A 6835-nucleotide genomic window follows, 5' to 3' on the forward strand; every position below is an offset into this window, starting at 1 on the left:
CTCCGAACCAATTGATTCAAAACAAAAGATTCATAAAAGTTTTGAAGCCTCATGAAGCAGTGCTTCGAAAGCAACCATCACTAGTTGCATATTTCCCTATGGCATTTAACATCATAAGTTGGACCCGGAAGAATTGCATGACGTCAGTCTTAAAGGGGACATTTTTCACGTTTAAGTGCTTCTGACAAAAAAACCTCATTAACTTTTTACCCCCAGTTTTGGTAAACCTTTCTCTGCAAGCATGTGAAAAAATTGATCATTGAAATTTGGCTCCCCTTGTGATGTCAGAAGAGGATAATACCGCCCCTCAATCTCCATTTAGTTCAGAGATCAGCTCATTTGCATTTTAAATGACACACCCAAAACGACACATTTTTGCTCACACCTACAAAGTGTCAATTTTAACATTTTAAAATAAATGATATATATGATATTTTGAGCTAAAACTTCAAATACGAACCCTGGGGTCACCAAAGATTTACTTGACATCTTAAAAAAAGTATTGTGAAATGCAGCTAGATTTGATATACTAGTGTCTTAATTGTTTGAAAGGATTATGAGTGTCTGGATTGAGTTTTTCCAGTCTGACCCACTGAACCTTTCAGTTTTACACATAGGAAATGTTTTATAATTCATACTTTCATAAACGACTGGCACCTCTGTCGTAACTCCTTGTAAACTTCATTCGTTTCTTTCCATCACAAATCAACTCGTTTCAGCATTAATGAAGGTAATACCATGCTGTTTTTAAATTACCTCCAGTCCTTGGTTAGTAGTTAATAGGACGTTCTACCTAAAACATGCACATACGGTTTTGATTCATTTTACTCCCGTGTCAACACGTTGACTTCAAAAAAGGTGTGAAGTGAAGATCAAATTCAGGTAATGAGACCAAAAGACCTGTTTTACATTTAACGTGCGTCTGTTAGCCTGCCGAGACCTGTAGAGATATGAGATTTTGCTATTTAAGGCTTAAAGTGTCAGATGTGTTGATAAGTTGTTTGTGTATTGCATGCATTTTCAAAACCATAGGCATGAACAGATACATTTCACTCTCTCACATTCACATACATAAGAACAAGACAGATAAGAAGGACGGACAGACCGATAAAAGTAGAAAAGCAGGACAATACATGAGAACCGCACTGATCTGAGACCTGATTTACTTCTGTAGATAAAATATTTACACAAGAGGCCTTTTCACTCTTCAGTAATGACAGGCGGTGGGAGGGACTACAGATTTCCATAAAGCCTGTGGGTTCCCATGGCAAGCTGTGTGGACTGGGGATGTGGGAATGAAGGTAACCCTAAAGTCACAGACCCATGGGCTGCAGCGGGAGGGGCTCTTCTGCTGCTACTGTCATTACTATCAGCTGTGTGTCCATAGACAGTACAGACATTAACACCATCACACACACATGTAAAACAAGTGAGAACAAACACAGCTGTTCTCCTTGATGCTGTAGTAAAGTCATGCTGCTGTCACACACAGACCCTTGCTATAAACCTGTTTACTGGGAAACCAGTGCTGGACATATTATATCATGGGCCAGTTGAATGCTTTATTCTGATTGGTTGAGAAATATTTCACGGGTGATGATTATTTTAAATGTCTTAAAATGACAACCAAATAATTCAACGGCTCGTCATCAATTATTCCTTACATAAACAATACCTTTAAATACATGCAATAATATATCAACTTTACATTGTCAACTACAAAATCAAAATTACGCTTTAAAACAGTTCAACTACACAATCATCACAGTTTTGGCAACTATTTTAATGACAAGTAGCTTGCTTGAAAAGTAAATGTTGTCAAATGACATCATAAGCTAATTAGCATTTAACACAATTGTGTCATTTTATCATTCTCTATTGTGTCGGCACTTTATCTGTTTTGCTTGTTATTTCCTATTACATGTGCTGTCACAAAGCGACCCATTAAAACTATGAGCACTAACAAATGATGATGTAAATGTTCGTCCAAAAAGTCGCAAGATTTGTCGCTATAGGTACCTTACTACTATCAGAATGTCTGAGAACAAAAAAGCTCTAAAAACTCTATTTGTATGTAATTCCTTTCCTTTTTTTGAGGTCTTATAATTCTATTTATTATTATTTATGAATAACACACTTAACCTATACATCCCCCTGGTTGTTCTATATTGTTTTTGTTTTGTTTGTTTTTTATACTCTTGTTGTTATTGTTATAATTTGTCATTTTTGTTATCTGTACATTGTTTTTGAATAGAATAAAAAAAAAAAAAAATTGTCGCTATAGGCACTTTTTGTAAAGTCGCAAAATGGTCTGTAAAGTCGCTTAATTTATTTACGAAGTTGCTATGATGGTAACAAAAATTGTAATGAAATTGTAAAACAACATATTTAACTAAATAGACATTGATCAGTCCCTCCAGAAAAACGCGATTATGCGATCGCATGAATCAATGCATAATTATCCAAAGTCCGCATAATTATGCGAGGGCCACATTTTTACAAGTACGCCGCACCTTCGCAGCATAAATTGCAGATTTTCATGTGCAGCCATGTCCCCTGTTGCCATGGGAACGTTATAAAGTGACATGATTATGTGATGTGAACATCATTGAAAAGCTGCAAAAGCTGCAAACAGTTTTTGCAAGTTCCCTCAATTTTTGCAAGTTCCCGCAATTTCATCGCATACAATTACATAAATATCTTGCATATTCCATAGCATTTTTCAAGGACCCCGCGTTTTACTGTAAGGACTGATTAACTCATTCCCCGCCAGCCATATTTTGAAAAGTTGCACGCCAGCATTTTTTGTGAGTTTCACAAAAGTTTCACAAAATGCCTTCCAGAAAAATTTTCTTCTAAAAATATATAAACATACAAATATATCAAATGAAAAAACAGAGCCTCTGCTTTCAAACAAACAATAAACAAACAAAACGGTAAAAAACTTTCATCCTATCTTTATTTTTTCTCTGCTTATAAACTCTTAAATATGGGTGTTTTTCTTTAAAAATATTTTTTTTTAGAAAATGTTGAAATAATTGCATTTTTGTAAAGGATTTTTGTTAGAGATCAGATTCAGAACGATTTTCAAAACATACACAGAGATTAAAATGAGTAAATAACGTTTTGGCTTCAGTTTTTTTATAAATTGGGTAAGTGGATTTATCTAGTCACTAGTGGATCAAAAGTAGATTATCCATCTAGTGGATAATCGCGGTATTGCAGATTAACATATAAATTCATCATGAACTTGTTTTTTTAATGCAAATGTTTTCTCTTAATTAACTCGTCAATGGCGAGGAAAGAGTTAATAAACATTTTGCATACTTTATATAGCAATATTTAGGTATTATCACATGCGTGCTTCAGTACTGAATGTCAGCGCTGCTCTGGTACAAGATGATACAGTCATGCTAATATTCAAATATTCAAATTAGCATACTCTCTCTCTGTCTCTCTCTCTCTCTCTCTCTCTCTCTCTCTCTCTCTCTCTCTCCTAACTAGATGTAATGAGCTGAATCAGATCAGCACTGTTTTTCTGGTACAGTATATTCTGATAAATCAGGTGTCAGAACTGTGGACAGGAACAAACTTTCCCAGATGTAAATCAATGTGTTGAGATTCGTGGGAAAGAGCGTGTTCATGTGTTTGTGTGTGCGTGCAGATAAGGAGTTAAACAGTGGTTTTATTAGTGAGTGGGAAAACAGAAAAGCACGTAAGTGTGACGAGAGAGAGAAAGAGAGAGAGAGAGAGAGAGAGAGAGAGAGAGAGAGAGAGAGAGAGAGAGAGAGAGAGAGAGAGACTTTTATTTAAAAGACTTTGACATTGAGAATTATACAGGAAAAAGTGACGCATTTTTTATTCAAAACACATTATTTTATTCATTTTGATTTCATATTTTTTTATTTAATACTTTAATTTTATTTTAAAATACATCTGCAAAGTATTGCCCTAGCAGCGCGAAAGGTCATGGGTTAAATCTCGAGAACAAATATATTGCTGAAATGTGTACCTTGTAATGCACTCTCTTTGGATAAAAGCATTTGCCAAAGACATAATTGTAATATTTTGTATATTTATTCTCGAATACACTGCATTGGTTGCTGGGCAAAGATTAATCGCGATTAATCGCATACAAAATAAAAGTGCATTTTTGCATAATATAACACACACATATATCATATTTTATTTATATATCCATTTTTTTATTTATAATATAGAATATATAAAAAAATAAATAAATAAATATATATACACATGTTAATGTTGCTTAAATACATTTTTATTTATAAAAAAAATCACTTTTATTTTGTATGCGATTAATCTTTGCATTAACAAAAACTGAAAGTGAGGGAAAGCGAGAGATAGATTTGTCTAGATGTTTTTATAATATACATTATAATAATATAATAATAATTTGTTACATTTATATAGCGCTTTTCTGCAGACCTCAAAGCGCTTTACATATGAATGGGGGAATCTCCTCAACCACCACCAATGTCCAGCATCCACCTGGAAGACTTTAAAAACAATAGTGCCATTAGTGTATCAAGTCAGATCTGATTTGTGATGAGGTATAATGAAACCTTTTTCAGCTGTAAGAAATATTTTATATATAAATGATGTTAGAATGAAATATTTAATACCTTTATTTACAGTAAACTTCAGAACAGCTTTGTTAGCAGTCACCTTTCTCCAAAATATTTGATATTGCACACAAGATGTTGTTTTCATCAGTTTGTGTTTTTGGGAATCAGTTTGTGTTATAGAAACTGAACTCATGACATTGGCATTTCTAGTTGAATTTCTAAAGAAGAGAGCGCTTGGAGAAAGTTAGTGTACTGCAGCGATCTGTCTGTCTGACCTTCTCAATCTGATGTGACTAAAGTAAACACAGTGGAGGAAAAAAGTTTAAAGGAATTTGTGAGGCAAATAACAAAAATTAACTGCTACAAATATGGAAAGTCAGAAATGGATGGATAGAACGATGTATAAAGAGGGAATAAAAGTGGTAGAGCACGACAGAAGTGTATGAGTTTGCTGTTTTTAGGCAGATGGTATCTGGCAAAGTACCAGACGTTGTTTAACAGGCTCCCTTGAGGAACGTGAACACATGCATACACACACAAACATAGCGGCACGCCGCAGGCCAGATTCCGTTCAGCAATTTCACCTTATCAACAATTTAACACTAAACAAAAGCAAGTGGCATAAAAAGATAGGTTAACTAGTTAGGAGGAAAAAGTTTAACACACAAACAAGCGTGCATGTGCCCATTTCCAGTTAACCAATTTAAGGCAGATGTAAGTGTTTGCATGCTTTGCCATTTAAGTTTGGGTTCCACTTTATCCTGAAGGCCATGTAGTGATAATCACAGATAGCAGATTTTATAAATATCTGTTCTTGATTTCTTTATCATTATGAAAGCAACTAAACCAGGGACCAAATCTACACCATCGCTATAAAGTTACTGTACTAATTTGCGGCTTATTCTAAATTCATCTATCATACTAGACTTTAATTTACATTCTTGCAGATGCACTCTGCACCACTTTACATACGCAGATGAGAGATGGGTTGAGTCAGGAATGAATTGAGAAAAGAAGGGGGATTACACAGAGTAAAGTCATTTCCGCTGTGCTGGGAAGTCTGGCAGAGGTCGAAGACTTTTTACACTGTTCCTTAACTTTAAATATCAACAATCACACCACAGAAGGACAAAAAAAGGAACAAGCAGCCATCTCAAATTAGACTTGTGACAGATACAACTCTTATGAAAATAAACCAAAGTTTTTCTACAGTTAAAACCAAAAAAACATGCACTGTAATAAAACCATGGTTTTGCTGATAGTAATCAATGAAACATTTTGATAAAAAAAAGTAAATGTAAAGTAAGAGTATCAAAATAAGAAGCATACAGTTACAAACATCTCTTCATGATTTCAAATGACATCATACAAACCAATTTTGTTGTTTTTTCCACATTTAAGGGCAAACTTTTCATTACCGCAACGTGTCCATGACTTGTTTAAAATTAAAAAATATAAAAAGCTTCAGTGCATGTTACTATAAACATTTACAGTAAAGAAACATGTGGTATTTGGTGATCATTGGTAAATGTAAAAGGAATATAAATGTGTCCAAGACCAATTTTCTCATCCTCCGCAACAATTTTCAATCATTGTTTAAGCCCTCAAGTACTAACATTTAAAAAAGGGGGACATAATTGACTGTGACACTCAAGATGGCTACCAGGTAAGCAGTTCTTATTTTTTCTCTCCAGATAAAAGTTGAAATTTTGTTTGTCATAGTACCTCGACAACTTTTTAGTTCTCATTACCGAAACATGAGTTTGTAAATGCATATATTTAATGTAATATCATGTTGCGGTAATGATAATTTTAATAATGATAATCTAAAAAATGTAAATAATTCTATAGGAAACATGTTTTAAATCCTCTAAAAATAATGGTTGTAGTAAGTTCAGACCTTAATCTTATATGTGCAAAAAAAAATTGGCTTCAAGGGCTTTTTAAAAATTCTGATGCTGGACACCTTCTAAATCTGGATTTCGTGAGAATCACCCATACACAAAAAAACATGGTTATTACACTTTTACCACAATAAAACCATGGTTAATTTTCGTAAGGGAAATTTTATTTAAGGACATTGTACATACAAATCTGTCATATCAGGTGATGGCGCTAAAGCTATAGTATAGTATATCAGTACTACTATAAGACAGGCAATGGATCATTTAATAGATTTAATTCTACATCTGAAAAGGGTCTCTACTATTTTAAAAGTTATTATACATCAGTTAACATATCAATAG

The sequence above is a fragment of the Paramisgurnus dabryanus genome, chromosome 24, assembly GCF_030506205.2.
Source record: "Paramisgurnus dabryanus chromosome 24, PD_genome_1.1, whole genome shotgun sequence".
Taxonomy (NCBI): domain Eukaryota; kingdom Metazoa; phylum Chordata; class Actinopteri; order Cypriniformes; family Cobitidae; genus Paramisgurnus; species Paramisgurnus dabryanus.